This window comes from Aethalodelphis obliquidens, unplaced genomic scaffold (assembly GCF_003676395.1).
Source record: "Aethalodelphis obliquidens isolate GAN/ISIS:26980383/991018 unplaced genomic scaffold, ASM367639v1 scaffold50, whole genome shotgun sequence".
Lineage (NCBI taxonomy): Eukaryota > Metazoa > Chordata > Mammalia > Artiodactyla > Delphinidae > Aethalodelphis > Aethalodelphis obliquidens.
In genome coordinates, this window is record NW_020837994.1 from 12,484,562 (window position 1) to 12,503,675 (window position 19,114).

Consider the following 19,114-nt stretch of genomic DNA (forward strand, 5'->3'; position numbering starts at 1 on the left):
GTGTGTGTGTGTGTGTGTGTGTGTGTGTGTGTGTGTGTGTGTGTGTGAAGGTGATAACCTGGTTTTAGATATTGATCAATTATTCCTTTAGTCTGTCTAATTTTCTTTTATCTGGCTTGCTAATCACCCAAAGTCCTTCAGAACTGCAATTTTTATTTTTGTTGTTTTGTTTGAGAAGATCTGCCACAAGATGTGATATGAATATTTGCACAGGCTTTGGAGTCCAACAGACTTGGAGTCACTTTCAGGCTCTGCCGTTTCCTAATTGTGTGACCTTCGTTTCCTCATCTGTTAGGTGGGAATAGTAATACCTACCATAGGGTTGTTATGAGTATTAAATGAAATAATATATGTAAAGCATGTAGCATAGGGCCAGACACTCAGGAAACATCTAGCATAGCTCCTTAAATGTTGTGATTATTACTTGCCTGCATGGACCATATGACATTTACAGTGTATTCATTCAGTTTCCATGAAATCTTTTGTCAAACAGTTAAGCGTAGTGCCAGGCACCATGCTAGATGTTGAACACAGCCACGTACCAGGCAGACATTTTCCCTGCCTCCTCAGGGCACTCTAGAGGGATGTCAGACACGTGAACACATGCTTGAAGCACATGTGAAGTGCACTGTTAATAGTGCATGGCAGGCAGTAGTTACTGGTGGTCAGTTCTGGGTAGGCTGTGGCCTTGAAAGGCCATACCAGGGCCTGTGGGGCCTGACATCAGGGTGCAGCAGCCCTGGAGACCAAGCTGAAAGATGCCCCCAATAGCAATGTCATTACCACTTCTTGATAGCTCTAAGCTTGCTTTATATTTTCTACAATGTCATTTCCATTTATTAGCAGAATTACCTGAATAGAAAAGAAAGTTCTCTCTTCATAGTCCAGCATCCAGCAGAAACTACAAGAAGCAGTAGAAATGCACCTGAGCTTAAGCTTCCGAAAATTTTATTGGTTCCTCCTCTCTTCCAGTATGCTGAGTGCCTGTGGTATCAAGCATCCCAGATGGCTCCCAACAATCTCCACCTGTGCACATCCCACCCTTGTGTATTCCCCTCCTGCACTGTACCATGGTTAGTCTTTGTGACCAACAGAAAATGGCGGAAGTGATAGCATGGCACCTCCAAGGTTAGGTTATAATATTGTGTGCTCTCTCTCACACAGGCTCTCTCTCTTGTATGACTTGCTTTGGGGGAAAGTCATGTCTTGAGCAGATCCATGGAGAGGCCCACAGGGCAGGGAACGGAAACTTCCTGCCAACAGCCAAATGAGTGAGCTTACAGTGGGTTCTCCAGCCCCAAATGAGTTTTCAGAGACAACAGCACTGGCCAACAGCTTGACCCCAAGAAAGACCTTGAGCCAGACCAGCCAGCTTAGCCGTTCCCAGATTCCTGACTCTCAGTATATAGATGAGATAATAAATGTTTGCTTTAAGCTACTAAGTTTTAGGGTGACGCGCTTTGTAGCAATAGATAACTAATACAGTGCCCTGCCCCCTCCGGTGCTTCAAGCATTCTGCTCCTCCCCTGTCATGGCACTTACCACACTGTGTTGTAACTACCTGTTTACATATCTGTCTCTTACTCAGACCGTGAGCTTAATGGAGATGATGTCTTATTATCTTTGTACCCTCACCACCTGGCGCACGCCTGGCCCATAGCAGATGGTCAAAAAACTTTGTTGGACGAATAGCTTGCATTTGTATGGCACATTAGAATTGACAAAGTATTAATATCTTGTAATAACTTATAACGGAAAATAATCTGAGAAAAAAAATATATAAATCGCTTCCCTATATACCTGAAACTCACACAATATTGTAAATCAACTGTACTTCAATTTTTAAAAAAATAATTGACAAAGCATTGGTGCATTCATTCTCTCATAGTCTTGTTTTTCTTAGTGTTTCATCTTCAGTTTTGATTGACACTTGATGCTTGCAAATTTTGAAACACATTTTGAGATCATGATGACTATTCTGAAGAGATTTCAACACCAGCACTAAGATTTGTATATTCCGTTGGTTTGCAATTGACTTGTTAGCCATTTACACAGTGTGTAGTACAGATTTGTCACAGGTCAGATCCCAGTGTTGAAGGAAAGAAGTACCTTCCTGTAATTAGACAGGATCCCCTAATCTGCACTCAGCTTAAGACATCCAATGCACAAGAGCATGAAAACCATCATAATACTGTGGCTCTGATAAGGAAAATAACCTAAGCTTCTTTTTCCCACTTTAATTACTGAGATCTCTAACAACCTCATAGAGTCTTCATGACAACTCTAGAAGGTAAGTACTAATATCATCCCCGTTCAACAGCTAAGGAAATTGCAGCTCGGTGATTTGCTTGGTTATCTCACAGCCAGTAATTAATAAAATCAGGACTCAAACCCAAGTCCAATTCTTTGTCTATGTTTCCTCCTCTACACCAAACTGCTCTTCGTTTAGCTTGAGGGGTGGGTGGGGTAGGAGAAAAATTAATCTAGAGTTGGAGTGTTGTTCGGTCATGGATGGAGCTTCATAGAAGGGACAGCGGACAAGAACATGGCTCACTTATGTGTAGGCCAGCTCTCTGTGGGCCTTCCCCATACCCCACATTCAATATTTCATTTAGTCCTCACAAAAATCCTAAGATAGGAAATCTGTTCTTTTCATTCGCACTTTACAGATGAGAAAACCAAGGCAAGAGCTCACATATGTCAAGTAATAAAAGCTGAGACTCAAGAAAATATATTCAAACTCCTAGTTCAAGCTTCTTTTTGTAAAACTCAAATTGCTTCCTCTTCTCAGTCCAGATAGAATTCCTGATTCCAGCCAGGGACACCCGGGGCAAGATATCACAGAGTCTCAGACAATGTGCAGACATGACTAACACAAGGATCCTACCTGTGCGGCCGTGTCCCACCTCACCTCCATGCTGAGCTCCAATCATGGATTCTCAGGCCCAAGGTCAAAGGTCTCACAATATCCCTTTTACCAAGGAAAGGAAATACGCTGTTGTGCTTAGAGAGGGTTTCAGTTTGCACATCTTTAAAACGGGGAAAAGAATTACAGTGATGATTAAATGAGATGATGTATGTAAAATGGCTGGCATGTAATAGGTATTCACAAGCATGTAAATACTCTTCTCCCCTCTGGCTGTCTCCTATATCCTTCGGGATATTTTAAAGACTAGGGAACACATCCTCTTGTGAGCCTCTTTTCGCCCCCTAAGCTGAAGGCTTAGCAGGGGTAGTGGAAAGTGGAGGGAGCAGGGGAAACTTCTGAGGATTCTGCACAGAGTCTCCAGCCTGGAGGAAGCTCTGCAGTGGATTTCTGCTTCATGTCAGCTGCGCAGTGGGGCTGGAAGCCCTCCGTCTTTGAGGGCAGGTATCGTGCTGAGGAGAAGAAGCCGCAGCTGTTCTGTGGGCCCCTAATGGAATGTGGCTCAGGGGGCTGACGCCTTGCTGGGTTGGGTAAACTTGGCCTGTTTGCTTCCATCCAAGAGACCTTTCACATTGAGGGCTTAGTGACCAGAAAAACATTGCAGAAGCCAATAACTTCCATTCTCCAGGGAGCCAGGGAGCAGACAGTTTCTGGGCTGGACATCAGGGACAAACCCATGGACTGTGTGTGAGAGGGCCTCTGTGCTCAGGGCTCCATCTGATTCCAGGACAGGGAGGGCTGGTTCCATGAGCTAGCAGACACAGCTTCCTGCCGGGGAGAGAATCTGGGCTTTGTCTCCACATGAGCCGGCATTTAGATGTGACCGTCTAGGGTTTCATGGATGAGCTCTGGCGGTAGCCAGGCTCCAGATGCAAGTTGGAGTGAGCCTGACTCTTGCAGTTCTATTCAAAGCAGTTCGGAGCAATTAAATAACCAAGTGACAACTTACCGGGTACAGGTCTTTGAGGAAACAGGTGATGTTGTGGAAAGGCCGTGGGCTTTGAAATCTGAGAGCCTTCAGTTTCAATCCTAGCTCTACCACCTATTAACCGTGACTTGGGAAAGATACCTCACCCTTTGGGGCCTCAGTTTCTTTATATGTAAAGTAATAGTGATGCCTCCTTTGCAGGGTGGAGATAAGGATTAAATGAAATTATCCTGTGTAAAAGGTAACGCATAGTGCCTACTGCTTGATCAATGCACAGCAGACTACTCCTTTTTTTTTAAATTTAAAACTTTTTTTTTAAATTTATTTATTTTTGGCTGCATTGGGTCTTCGTTGCTGTGCACAGGCTTTCTCTAGTTGTGGCGAGCAGGGGCTACTCTTCGTTGCAGTGAGCGGGCTTCTCATTGCGGTGGCTTCTCTTGTTGCGGAGCACGGGCTCTAGGCACGCCGGCTTCAGTAGTTGTGGCACACGGGCTCAGTAGTTGTGGCACATGGGCTTAGTTGTTCGGCGGCATGTGGGATCCTCCTGGACCAGGGACTGAACCCATGTCCCCCGCATTGGCAGGTGGATTCTTAACCACTGCGCCACCAGGGAAGTCCTACAGTAGACTATTCTTTAATTATTAGGTTTCTTGGGGAGATGGAGGAGAGGTAAATAACAGCCACAGTTAGGGAGACAGTACATGTAAAATGCAATATAACTCATTTGATTTTTTTCAGACAGCATATATCAGAGAACCTCCTAAGTGCTAGCAGCTAAAGGAGAGATATAAGAATCATGGCCCCTGACCTAGAGGAACTCAGTTTTGCAACTGAGATGGATGAGTAAGCAAATCATTTCTATCAGGATTATAAGTGGTCGGAGATAAACAAGTGAAAATGCTATGGGAGAAGCTGTTTATGTTATCTGGAGCTAGAAGAGGCCTTGCTAAGGAAGCAACTCTTGGACTCCACTGGTTGAGTCTTAAAAGATGAACAAACAGGAACTCACCAGGTGAAATGAGAGTGGAGGGTCATTGCTATTATCAGAGACAACGTATGGAAAAAACACAGAGGCACAAAAGAGCTCGTTTAGAGCAATGGGAACCATGGAATAACTGGATATAAGGACGTGAGAAAAGACCGTCAACCTTGAGAGATATTGTGAAAAGTTGCTCGCCTGCTAAAGAGTTGAGACTTTGCTTTGGAGGCAACAAGGGGTTTTTACAAGATGATTCACTTGTTTTCAGGAAAGATAACTGCGTGTAGGAGGGAGAGCAAAGGGGAAAGACTGGAGGCTAGAGACTGGAAGCACGTGCAGATAAGAAGCCCATCTGGGTTACATAATCAGGAAGTTGGTGGGGAATCAGGAAGAGAGGCTGGACCTCCAGGCTCCTGGTTCAAGCTTTCTTGATGAGATTGCTCCTCCTTGCACATCTTTGAAACCTGCTTAATAAGCAGACCTTGACTTGAGATTACAGTGCTCATATGAACAGGAAAATAAAGCACACAAAATTGCAACTAGGTTTGAATTGGACTGAGGCACCTGTTTTTTACATATGGTTTGCCACAGCATTAAAATATGTTCAGCATTTTTCTGAGCATCCATACCCTGAGGTCTATAGTTCCAAGAAGAATACAAATCCTTGATGATTTGGGCCAGTCATTCAGCCACTTTTTCAATCCATCCATCCAGGGAACCACAGAACCATCCACCATCCACAGATACGTATTGGCAGCTACTATGTTCTAATCTGGCTACTTCCTGGGGCTATGGAGATGGAAGGCAATCTCTGCCTTCAGAGAGCTCACAGCCTAGCATAGCGGGGAGACCAGACAGGGACAATCCAGTGTGATGAGCACTAATGTGTTAATTGCTCTGGAAGTTGAAGCAGGCACACTCAACCGTCTGAGCTACCAGGGAAGGAAGGGACACTGATGACAAGCCTTGAAGGGCAAAGAAGAGGCCACAGATGTGCTCTAAGTAGACAGAAGAACACATGCTGTTTGGGGTTATGGTGCAGTGATTAGAATTCGAGAATTCAATGGTCTTCCCAGTCCTGAAGCCAAACACATGCTTTGCCTGTTTTAACTACATAAACCACATTAATTCTGATTGAACTTATCACTTCCGCCTGTCACTTCACTGTACAAAACTAAGCCAGTGCCTACTTTCACCCAAATTACCAAATAGGCCAAGCCTGCTTGGCTCTTTCTGACCTCCTCTTTCAGCACATGTCTCAGGGGACCTCAACCTCTGGCCTCAGTGCCCTAAGTTGTTCCTCCAACACCAAGAGCTCACTTCAGCCCCTCCTGGTCAGTAGCGCAGGTTCCCAGTCTCTGTTTTCACTCACTTCCCTATCAAGTCTTAACCTGTGAGCCAAGGTTAAGGTTCTGCCCAGCTTTTCTTTTTTTTTATTTAATTAATTAATTTATTTATTTTTGGCCGTGTTGGGTCTTTGTTTCTGTGTGAGGGCTTTCTCTAGTTGAGGCGAGTGGGGGCGCACGGGCCTCTCACTGTCACGGCCTCTCTTGTTGCGGAGCACAGGCTCCGGACGCACAGGCTCAGTGGCCATGGCTCATGGGCCCAGCCGCTCCGCGGCATGTGGGATCCTCCCGGACCGGGGCACGAACCCGCGTCCCCTGCATCAGCAGGTGGACTCTCAACCACTGTGCCACCAGGGAAGCCCCTGCCCAGCTTTAAGATGGCTTTACATTGGGAAACTAGAAGTCTACTGTTCACTCCTCTTTGTTGGTAACTACTAGCCAGCCCAAAGCATTCATGTTGACCGAGGTATCTGTGCTTAACATTTTCTTCCCTCCCCCAACTTGTCCTAAGGTGCATGACTTCATCATTCTTCCACCCGTGGTTTTCTGTGACATTCCATTTTCTGGGGTCACCTCCTACCTCTCTGGCAGCCCCACAGGTAAATTTCTCTCATGACACGTGTCAAACACACAGAGTTTTAACCATCTCCCTGTTTTGGTCGTCCCACTAGTCTAAAAGCTTTGCATCCTGTTCATTTTTCTCTCGCCAGTTCCTGCACATAACAGCACTAACTAACATTGGATGAATGAATGAATTAGTGAAGGGATGGACAGAAGTCTCTAGAGCAAACTTCTGCCAATGGAATGCCACTCTGGAGGTAGGGATACCAAGCATTAGAGGTGGGTTGGAGGACCGCCTTTTGAGACCTCCAGCACCCCTCTGTGCTACAGGCCAGTGCCTACTTTGCCTGTGTCTAAGGTTAGTTGTGAGAAAAGAAATGCTGCTCCTGAGAGCAGGGAAAAGACAGCATCTTATACCTTAATTTCCTTGAGCCCTGCTTGGCCTACTTTCTCCAGGCCCATTTCTGCGGGCCTGTGCTACTTTGTAGAGCTCCTATTCATGAACTAGGAACTATTAATGACACCCCAGGAGCTGATATTATACTTGACCTGAATTATGTTTTAGCATTAATGCTGTGAAGTTTCACAGAAGAGAACTAACTTGAAGTTAATGCTCCCTGAAAAGAAAATGAGTAGTCCCTGGTTTATTATTAGAAAAATCCTGGCCTTGGGTCTGAATTTTTTTTTTTGTATTAAGGTCCAAAAATATTAAAAAGTTGGACTGACTAGCCATGGAAAGCCTATGTGAGAGTCCTCAGCTAAATCCAAACATGAGAAAAGTCAAACAGTGTATAGAAAACAAAGAAATGAATCACAGCGTTGGGTAAACTGCTGGTTGGCACAAATCCATAAACACAGACCAAGAAGTGTCTCTGCGAAGATGTGAGAAATATCTGTGGAAAGTATCTCAGAAATAGATCTGACTTTGACCTGAAATCTTGACTATGACTGCGCTTTGTCCCACAGCCATGGGAAGCAAAGGTAATAGAATCTGGTACTGGGAGTAGCGGAATGGGGCCAGGACCAGGTGTCGGGAACCCTGGGTCAAATAGCTGTACACCACATGTAATGTTCGTTAAAAAGCATAGCACAGGGAGATAGGCTCGGTGCTTTGCGATGACCTAGAGGGGTGGGATAGGGAGGATGGGAGGGAGGCTTAAGAGGGAGGGGATGTGGGGATATATGTACACATATGGCTGATTCACTTTGTTGTGTAACAGAAACTAAAATGCTATTGTGAAGCAATTATACTCCAATAAAGATCTATTAAAAAAAAAAGTCCTGTCCTTGCCACATGTACTACTATGCAACTGACTATAGACTGTTTAGTTTAATGTCCAATTTGACATTTAATTACAGTAAACTTTTTAAATTCATGGAGTTTCTTATTTCATGGTTAAAGTCATCTTGTAAATATCAGGGATACAAAGGGAGGAAGGACTTGGCCTAAGTTTTCTAAAACCTGTCAGATAACTACTTCTGTGTGCTACGTTCTAGGCACAAAAATGAGCTACCAAAAAAATGAACAGGCACAAATCGGTGTGTTCTCAATGAGTGTAGAGTCTAGGCGGAAGCATGAGACAGGAATATTTTATTTGTAAAATAAGGTAGGAGCAGAGAAGTAATGATAGCTAGCATCTATTAAACACTCAATAAGGCAAGGCACTATTCTAAATGCGTTACATCTACAGGCTCATTGAAACCTAACAAAAACCTTATGAGGTAGGTACTACTATCAGCTCCATTTTACAGATGAGAAACCTGAAGCAAGGAGAGGTTTATAGCTTGCCCAAGTTCGCAGCTAAGGGGCCAATAGGAATTTGAACTCAACTGGTGTGACTGCAGATCCCGCATGCCTAACCGCTAGACTATTCTGCCTGCCGAGGATCACCTGAGAGATACGTACCAGAAGTGTTCTGGGAGCTCAGCTGAGGGAGATATTCACTGCACCCAGGGAGAAAGATTACCCACACTCTGTGGGAGAGGTGAACTTCGCACTAAGCTTCAAAGGATGGGGAGAATTTGGACATATAAATGTTGACAGTCAGAGTGGAGGAAGAATTCAAAGAAAAGGAGAGAAGTGTTTCCAGGTGGAGAGCAGCATTAGTAAAACATTGAGTGGTAAACACACAGGGTCTAAGGAAATAGCCAAGATCAGTCTGGTTGTATTAGAATGTGCCAAAACAAAGTGGTGGGGAAAGGGCTCGGGGGTGAGCTGGAGCTAGACCTGAAAAGTTTGTTCATAAAGATGATTTTTACTAACCTACTCCCAGTACTTTGCCGAACTGATTAACTTATCACCAAAAGCCACTCTCAGAGAGAAACTTTGACAATACAAATGAACAGAAGAGAAAGTTAAAAAAAAAAAAAAAAAAGCCTTTCCCCCAAGGAACAGCAAGTGCAAGGGGACTTCCTGGAACCTCCAGTTCCAGTTTTCTGTTTCTCAGCTATGACCATCTTCCAGATGTTCCAAGTCAGCTGTACACTGTCAAACCATTCGATAAATAAGGGCACACATCACATATTGGATGGTAATCAGATTCTTGGCACTGGTCCTTAGTAATCATGCAGAATTCTAGAGTTTCTTTAGAAATAGTTGGGGTTTGACTTACTGTTATAGCCATGCAAGTAATATGTAATTAGAGTGTAAAATGAATTCATGTATTTATTTTAGAGTTGATAAAGCCTTTAGAAACCATGCCCACTTATCCTGCAGTGGAACAAACAAAGCTGAAAAGGTTAAATGGACTTCCTTGAAGTCATCCAGCAAATCAATAGCAAAATCACTTTTGATCACAAAATTTTTGGAAAGTAGAACAAAAGCTCTTATTTCACACTTATAACATCTGCACACAGATAGGTATCCAATGTTCTCCTGTTCCACCATTCATCCATGAGTCTTTAAAATTTGGTTAAAACACAATATTCAAATAAGAGCCTTTAAAAATGTTGAACACAGATGTTTTATGCTTAGGAAAGTGATCTTTTTTTTTAATACACCAAGCTACAAAATAATTCCGTAGGGATATTAAAATTAACAATAGCTGACCCTGCTTGAGCACTTGCTCTGAGCACTTAAAATGCTTTATCTTATATCATTAGGACGACAACCCTCACAAAAGAACGACTACTGTCCCCATTTTATGGTTGAGGAAACAAAGAGATTTCATAACGTGCTCAAGATTACACAGGTAGTGAGTACCAGACTGTACTCAAACCCAGGACCACCTGACCCCAAATTCTGTGTTGTTAACTATTATAATACACGACCTCCATAGCTAGCAGTGCATGGAACTTACCTTTTTACCAGGAGATGTTAATTATTCAGACAAGGTCTAGAAACTAGAAGGCTTAACCTTTAAAAATGTTTACCCTGAACTGAAAACCTCTAGGTAGGAAACAGGGTTTTATGTGTGTCTCAACCAACCGTCTTTGCTGCACTTTGCTGGGGAAATAGACGCCCTGGTTTATTACACAGTCAGAATGTCAGTGGCTACTGTGATTGTTAGCAGCCTGTGGCCTACCCAGTGCCTTGGCCATCAAACGTCTGCCCTGCCATGAGTGAAGCCTGGGACCCTGAGCGGGAGACTAGGGTCTTGAGAAGTTGTGCTTTGGCTACGTAGGGCCCAGCCTTTTGTCCCTTCCAGACCCACCTTTCTTTCCACTGACCACAGGCCCCATTGGCTGCACTGAAGACATGGACTTTGGCTCTCCTGCTTCCTCTCTGTCCTCCTGCCACTGCCCTTCTTTATTTTATTTTTTTATTTTATTTTATTTTTTGCCACACTGCACAGAATGTGGAATTTTCCTGACCAGGGATAGAAGCCGTGCCCCCTGCAGTGGAAGCACGGAGCCACCGAAGTCCACCACTGCCCTTCCTCAAATCTCCATCAATCATCTCTTACCGGGACTACTCCAAAAGCCCCCTATACCCTCCTGCATCAAACCTGACACCTTCCAATCCATCCTCCCCTCTGCAACCAGAATGCTCTCTCTCAAATCATTGGAATGATCATGTCAGTCCTCTACTTTGAAATCTTTGATGGCTTCATGTTGCCTGCAAAACAGAATTCATACTCTCAAGCATGGCATTCAATACCCTTCACAATCTGGCCCTTCCTTACCTTCCGGGATTCAAAAAAATATTAGTAAATGCTTAGAAATATCTCCTGCTTAGAAATTCTGTTAGCAAACATTCCCTATACTTGTTATTCAATAATCAGATCTATTGAGTGTCCACAATGTGTTGAATTCTAATCATCACTATTTTTTCACAGTTATGGACGTAAAATCTAGAGACATGGGTTTAAGAGCAGTTCTGGCCCTTTCTCTCTACATGGATTTGGGCAAGTCTTTTCCTTCCTCCAGGCCTCGGTTTCTCTATCTGCCTAAAAGAAGGTAGAATGGGGCTTCCCTGGTGGCGCAGTGGTTGGGAGTCCGCCTGCCGATGCAGGGAACACGGGTTCGTGCCCCGGTCCGGGAAGATCCCACATGCCGCAGAGTGGCTGGGCCCGTGAGCCATGGCCGCTGAGTCTGTGCTCCTCAACGGGAGAGGCCACAACAGTAAGAGGCCCGCGTACCGCAAAAAAAAAAAAAGAAGGTAGAATGATCTCTGTGGCTCAAACAGCCCATGTCTATACTGGTCCCTGATACTAGATTCCCCTTGAAAGAAGAACCAAGTATGTTAGCCCTTAGCCAGCCAAAGATGTGTGTCCCTCAGCTGATTCCTGCACTTAGCAGCTTGGAGACATCCTTTCTTTACCCTCTCACCACTTCAGCACTGTCCCTTGGGCTCTCCCCACTGGCCCTGCCCTGAATCCCAGCACTGGCGTCTACATCTTCAACGTAATAGACCCTGAAGCTGAGACAATGGAGCTCTTAGAGCCTTCAGCTATGATCTCACCTTCTGAGCTAGATTTTTCTTGGCCTATGATTGCTCAGCCCCAACCAGGAAAAAAAAAAAAAGTGCCCCTACTCCAGGAAGTGCCGGTGCTGACTCAGCATGCTGTAGATCCGGACTGGAGCAGAAATTTGTGTGCGCCTGCCTTGTAGGCTCCAGTAGCAGAGAGAGAGAAAAAATCCAGGCAATCCTGAGAGCAAAGAGACTTCAAGGGTTGGTGTGAGGGAGAACTCCTTTATTGAGAACCTTCTGTGTACCAGGCACTTTCAATCTGGGCTACAACTTTGCAAAGCAGGTATTATTATCCTACTTCCAAAGCTCAGAGAGATTAAGTAACTTTCCCAGAATCCCGTGACTAGTAAGTAGCTGTGGAATTCAAACCTAGGCCTCCAAAGACCTGCATTCTTTCTTTCACACATGTGAGGAGCAACTGGGAAAGAACTTAGGAAGTCTTGAGAGTAAAGCTAGCTGCTCAGGGAATACTCCCTGGATGGTTATTCTAAGGAAATGGGCGAAATACTGGGATAGGATAATATTGAATCTGAAATCCCCAGCGCTAACCATAAGAAAAGGTAGAATGACAATCACCATACTAAATTGCTTTAGGTCATAAATGAACATGGTCCTTTGCCAGGGGGGGGTGGTGTGGGGGGCACACAAAATGATGCTGTTAATCCCTTGAACATGAACGTGACTAATAAGCTGGGTGTGGCATCAGTCATCTCGTCCACACAGCTGTCTGGGCAGGCTAATCTGTGGTTGGAACCTCCAGTTCTGTCTGCCCAGTGGCGTGCTGCACTCTAATCTCTTGGCTTCACAGCTAGCTTGACATTTCTGCTGAGTCTGACTCACTCGCTTCCAGCCTCAATTGTTCTGTGCCAATGCAGACTTCTTTTACAGTTGGCCTATTTAGAAAGACAGGATGTTAGTGTTGGAAGGAAACAACCCAGGAAGTCACCTAGCATAACCCCTTCATGTTACAAATGAGAGAACGGGCCCCAGAGGAGGTTTGGTGATGTCTGAACTCGGGTGGGTTGAAGTGTGAGGCATGATGGGACCCCAGCCACACAGGCCTGTCGGGCAGCAGGAGGAAGCTGTGATCAAGCGACACTGGAGCTGGCAATACGAGCTCTGCTGCAGGATTACTGGGGCCCGGGTGGGGCACAGGGAGTGGACCCAGCCCCTTGGAAGAATGGGCTGGGATAGGGAAGCCGAGTGTCAGGATCCCAGCCAAGCAAGTCTGGAGTTCAGGGCAGGGCTTCTGTCTCAGCAGGAAAATATGAGGCTGGGGAGGAGAATTAGGCTGAAGGTTAGTTGTGAGGACTGGACCAACATGCCCAGGAAGGTGAAGGGGTGTGAAGAGTCATAACCGAGAGGCTATCGCGGTATGCAGAGGTCACCAGAGCACAATAAAGCCCAGATTAGTGTCAGCTCACCCCAACCCCATGGGGGGCTGTGGCTGATGCACTTCTTACCCTTTTCAGGAAGGCTTCAGCTTGCAGCTGGAGGTAGTCAGCAGCTCCAGATATAGCTGGGGAGCCGGGAAAGATAGCACTGAAGTATTCCATCCATTCTGCCTCCCAAATGTCTCTGGAATCTCCCTTTCCTCCATTTCTATTGACAACGTCCTGAGCCCTGGTCATCGCCCACCTGAATTATTACAATAGAGTTTTGGTTCAATCTCTTAGCCTTTGCCTCTACTAAAGCATTCTTCTTGTTGTCACCAGAGTAATGTTTCTATGATACATGAGGATGTCACTTGCTTTCTATAAATGTTGGGTGGCTTACCATTGCATCATAGCCTTTCTCAACTGGGAGAGTCAAGCCCTACAGAAAATTACTGGAGTGACTCTTTTCTCCATTCTCTCTAGGATGGTACAAGCTAGTATCATTCTAGGCATACAGGGGATAAATTGATTTGTACAATGGATACCTTAAGTCTAGAGGGCTTAAAAAGTCCAAATGTCTAAGCCTGGCTTTCCAGGTCCCACACAGCCTCAGCCCAACTTCCCCTAGCCTCATCTCCCGCCCTCCCTGCCTCACATTCTGTGCTCTGGTGGCACCAAACTCTTCCCATTTCTTTATCACACTATTTTTGTTCATGTCTTAATGTTCTTCCTTCTACCTGGCCTCCCTATTGACCTTGTAAAATCTTAATCATCCTTCAGATGTTACCTCCTCTTTGGTGCCTCTGTAGACTTCAAAGGTCGATTAAATTATTCTTCCTCTATGTACCCATATTATTTGGTATGTGTGCCACTGTGCAGAACATCCTTCATAGTTGGAGGTTTACTTATCTGTGTGACCTACAAAATCTTGGTTCTGCACAGCAGGCAACATTCCCGCCCCACCCCCTGCCCAGACCTGAATAGATGTTTATCAAACTGAATGGTCCAAAGCTCCCTAGGTAATCAAAAACAGTGGTAATTCTGGAACACAGGATGCTTGATTCTTAGTCCGCCATTATTTGGGCTTCTACACGTGACAACAACTAAATCAAACGTTAAATATGCAGGTGTGCGTGGTGGTAGCGTGGGCTGAGAGGAGCCTCCCTGAATAATTCAGAGCGAGGGAGTAAGAGCTGGTAGATTCCACTGGGAAGGGAGGATGGATCCAGAAAGAAGTTAGGAAAGGTTTAGGAGTAGACCCCATCAGGAATATGCATAGGACTGACTTTGTAATTTCTTCAGGAAACAAAAAAAGAAAAAGAAGGAGAAATAGTTGGTGGTGGGGTTAAATGAAGGACACCTACATCAAGAACTGATGCCTGAAATGACTCATCAAAGCTGAAATCTGATAACAGAGAACTTACATTTGCATGTGCAGAGCACCGTCACGTATCTGATCTCACTGAATTCTCAGAATAACCCTGTGGCGCAGGTGAGGGGTGAAGTTGTGTGTGTGTGTGTGTGTGTGTGTGTGTGTGTGTGCGCGTGCACGCTGTTGTTACACGCCTCCCTTTACAGAGGAGATGATTAAGGCTCAGAAAGGAGAAGTGATGTGTCCGCTGTCCCTAAGTAACACAGCTGGAACTAGAAGGCAGGCCTGCCTGTCTCTGGGTCCAGAGCCCCATTCACTTTATTTAAGAGCAGGGAGGCAGCTCCTCTGGTCTAAAAGCTGAAGGTCTTTATAAAATCAGATAGGATGACATATAGAGGTTTTTCTGAGCCACGACTCAGAGGGACACTCCATAAACTCAAGACTTTTCTAGGCTGTTTGAAAAGGAAGATAGAAACCCGTTAGTCAGCTGACTTTCAGGGAGCTGGCTCATACAGAGCGATTCTCGGCTTGAAATGGGCAACAGTCTGACAACTACAGAATCTGGGGCAGGAGACGAGAGAAGGGGGTGGTTTGTTTTTTGATCTGCCTGCAGCTCCAGTGGGTATACAGGACAGCAGATGAGGGCCCAACTGCTGCTCTTTTTGGTCGGCTTCGGATGGAGAGAGAGAGTCAGGAAGATGGAGTGGAAGAGCTGGAACCACATGAGGTTGCTCAGTTGGTACTTGCCCTCTCAGATTTATCCATGAACCTTGGAACTGTGAGACCTTAGAATAGAAGGACCGCTAACCGGGCTCTGCAGCCAATCCCTGCTGTTGTCATTGAGCGTCTTTGTTATACATTTCCCGTTGTCCAGCAAAAGGGTGAGACCCTCAGGGGCACAGAGGTGGTTTAAATCACTTTGTACCCCACTATCCAGTGTTCTGAATATATGAAACAAATCTCAGGAGATGGCTTTTTGATTACAAGAAAGATTTCAAGTTTGTTAAAAACATCTTTTATATGACTCCATGGGATAAAATTCCTTGATTTCTCTTCCCTCCCCTTCAAAAGTTACCTAGATAGTTTTTTAAATCCTCATTTATTCATTCAGTCATAGTATTTATAGGGTCCACTTTCGTGTGTTAGGGGCCTATGCTATGTCGGCCCTATGCTAGGTTCTAGGTACCAGAGGTAAACAAGAGGCAGCCCACCTTCACAAAACTTAGAGTTTAAGGTGATGTAGACTGGCGTGACTGAAAGAGACCCCAGAGACAGTCTAACTCAACTGCCTCATTTTAACAATGAGAAAATGAAGGCTCAGAGAAGGGTAGTATCTCTCTGACAACTAGTCCATGGCAAAGCCAGATAAAGAAAACAGTTCTACTTTTCAATTAAGACCCTGATCTGAAGTTATCCAGGAGGCCAAGAAAAGCATTATCTCTTTCTTGGCTTCTTGATTATTGGAGAGAGTGAGTGTTTTTCTACCCTGTCTTTTCTGGAACCCAACATGGTCTGTTAGCAATAAACCACAGTTTCCTCATTCTCTGGAACTCTATCTTCTATGTCCTTTGCAAACCCCCTCTCTCCACAGAGGCTCTCAATCTTATTACTGGAGCCCCAGGACCAGGGAAAATGTACTGCTTGAGTTTTACTTCTTTTTTTTTTTTTTTTTTTTTACAAGAAGCAGAGTATGTTAACTCTCTGTCAGAAAACACCGTGAAGTTCTGTTTCACTGTTTTCTAAAAGATTCGTTCCGTGAGAAATACTGATAATATCTGTATTAGTTAGGGTTCTCCAGAGAAACAGAACCAATAGGGGAGAGAAAAACAGAGGCAGAGAAGGAGAAAGACAGAGAGAGAGAGATTTATTTTAAGGAACTGGCTCATGTAACTATGGAGGCTGGCAAGTCCAAACTCTGCAGGGTAGGCCAGCAGGATGGAGACCCAGGGAAGAACAAATGTTGCAGTTCAAGTCCAAAAGCCATCTGCTGGCAGAATTCCCTCTCGCTTGGGAGAAGTCAGTTTTATGTTCTAGTTCTAGTCAGGCCTTCAACTGATTGAATGGGGCACACCCCCATTGTGGGGGCAATCTGCTTTACTTTAAATGTTAATCTAGTTATCATGAGGTATCATGTTCATACCCTCACAGAAACATCCAGAATAACATTTGAGCAAATATCTGGGCACCACGGCCCAGCCAAGTTGACACATAAAATTAACCTTCACGATGCTATTGATATAAGCTGAAATTTTTACCACCTCAAGAGTCATATCAGAATTCTGAAGGAGCTGTGGGTGTCAGTTGCTGGGGGAACCACTGGATGCAAAGTCCTCATGAAACTCCAGATCAGCATCGGGGAGAAGGAAGGAAGCCTGGCAAAGGTAGGAAAATCATCAGTGGACAGAGATGTTATGATTAGAAAAGGACAATCAGAAGAGGGTTTTATTTTGGCAAACCTAGAGACTCCCTAGCCCTAATCCTTTTTCTTCTGTTCTGTTTCATAGATGAAGAGGAGGAAAATTCAGAAACCAAAGACCAGATAGGAAGACATCACCTTTGCTCTTCCTTCAGATATGCTTGTGGACCAGAGTTCCAACAACCAGACCTTTGGGGCTGAGATATTTCCCCTCCTGACTCTTCCCTGTATAGGGAACTGAGACACTTGGCTTTGTGCTTAGGGAGTTAAGCCTGTGGCTATAGAAGAAGCCCTGTTGAGGCTGTGACCCTTAGTGAAGCAGCAGCAGCCTTATAGCTCTGAACATGTCCCAAGAAGGGCTTTGTTTTTTTTGTTTTGTTTTGCTTTGTTTTAAAGAAATAGAGTTATTTTTTTATACAGTTAGTAACTTTTTTAAAAAAATTTTATTTATTTTTGGCTGCGTTGGGTCTTCATTGCTGCGTGCGGGCTTTCTCTAGTTGCAGCAAGCGGGGGCTGCTCTTGGTTGCAGTGTGCCGGCTTCTCATTGCAGTGGCTTCTCTTGTTCCGGCACACGGGCTCTAGGTGCGCAGGCTTCAATAGTTGTGGCTTGTGGGCTCTAGAGCGCAGGCTCAGTAGTTGTGGCACACGGGTTTAGTTGCTCCACGGCATGTGGGATCTTCCTGAACCAGGGCGCGAACCTGTGTCCCCTGCATTGGCAGGCAGATTCTTAACCACTGCGCCACCAGGGAAGTCTCCAAGAAGAGCTTTGAACAAGGAGAATCATATACATTCAACAAGTATTACTGTGCCGGCCACTGTTCCAGATGTTGGCTATACAGCAGTGGATAAAATCCACCCAAATCCCTGCTTTCCTGGAGTTTACATTCTACCATGTGAGACAGACAATACACAATATAAATAAGTGCAGTACAACATATAATATGCTAATGACAAGTTGCTAAAAAGAACAATAAAGCAGGGAAGGGGACTAAGAAACACTGGGGAATGGACCTCGCCATTTCATATAAGATGACTAAGGAAAGCCTCACGGAGAAAATGACATTTGAGTAAGGACCGGAAGGAAGTGAGAAAGTGAGGAATGCAGACATCTAGGGAACGAGCATTCCAGACAGAAGACCATTGTGTGGGTTGAATTGTTACCCAAAAGATACATTGAAGATCTAATTCCTGGTACTGGTAAAATTTGCCCTTATTTGGAAATAGGGACTTTGCAGATGTAGTCAAGCTAAGATGAGGTCATTAGGGTGGATCCCAATCCAATGCATGTGACTGGTGTCCTTGTAAGAGGACACAGAGACACAGATGTGGAGGGAGAAGGCCATGTGGTGAGTGAATCAGAGATTGAAGGGATGCGGCTGCAAGCCAAGGAATGCCGAGGATTGCTGACCACCATCAGAAGCTAGGAAGAAGCAAGGGAGTGTTCTCCCCTACAGGATTCAGAGAGAGCACAGCCCTACCGACACCTTGATTTTGAACTTCTAGCCATCAGAACTGTGAGACAATAAATTTCTGTTGTTTTAAGCCACCCGGTTGGTGGTACTTTGTTGCAGAAACCCTGGGAAATAAATACGACCGTAAAGAGAAAAGTGCCTGGCATGTTGAAGGAATATGGAAGCCAGTGCAGCAAGAGTGGGAGTAATAGGAGATCAGAGAGGTTACATAATAGATGGTGAGATCACGTAGTGCCTTATGGGTCAGAGAAGTGACGTGATCTTATTCTTCCACAGGTTCACATACGGTTGTAACTGTGCGCTGTATTTATGGCTGAAAGGAAATGTATAGAAGAACCTGGAATATATTAGGTAGATGACATAATCATAAGGAGTCATGAAAAAGTTACCAAATTGTGTAAATACTAATGCCTATGATTAAATCTTTCATTTGCTCTTTAGGTCTATTTTAATCTGTACTGTTGATGCACAGTTAATTTTAAAAGAATGAAATTTTTATTTTCAAAACAGATTATTAGGTGGCAAAGCATGAACTCTCTTATCTCTTATCACTAGTTGACCACACTAGTGGCCAACTGGGTTGTTCAGACCATAATCACATGACCCAAAACAAAAGTCCCATAATGTGTCAGCCTCAGTTGCCCTCTCAGCCAACTTACAGGTTTAGTGCCTGCAGCAAACTCATCTGGTCTCTCTGGATTCCCAGGAGACATCTCTGACTGGGCTTTCTCCTGGGTCAGATGTCCACTCCTGAGCCAGGATTGGGTCAGGGCTGAGGACTCGGACATTTTGGATGGAAAACTGCCCTCCTTCCAAGACTGCGGAT

The 19,114-nt window shown here is 44.8% G+C and overlaps 1 long non-coding RNA gene across 1 annotated transcript; it reads right to left on the minus strand.

Moving 5' to 3' along the window:
- Nucleotides 1–11,854: 11,854 nt before the first annotated feature.
- On the minus strand, nucleotides 11,855–13,334 carry LOC113607878 (uncharacterized). Its single transcript, XR_003428130.1, has 2 exons — nucleotides 13,116–13,334; nucleotides 11,855–12,545 (listed from the first exon to the last, which is right to left on the minus strand). It is a non-coding gene; the product is annotated as an uncharacterized LOC113607878 (long non-coding RNA).
- Nucleotides 13,335–19,114: the final 5,780 nt, after the last annotated feature.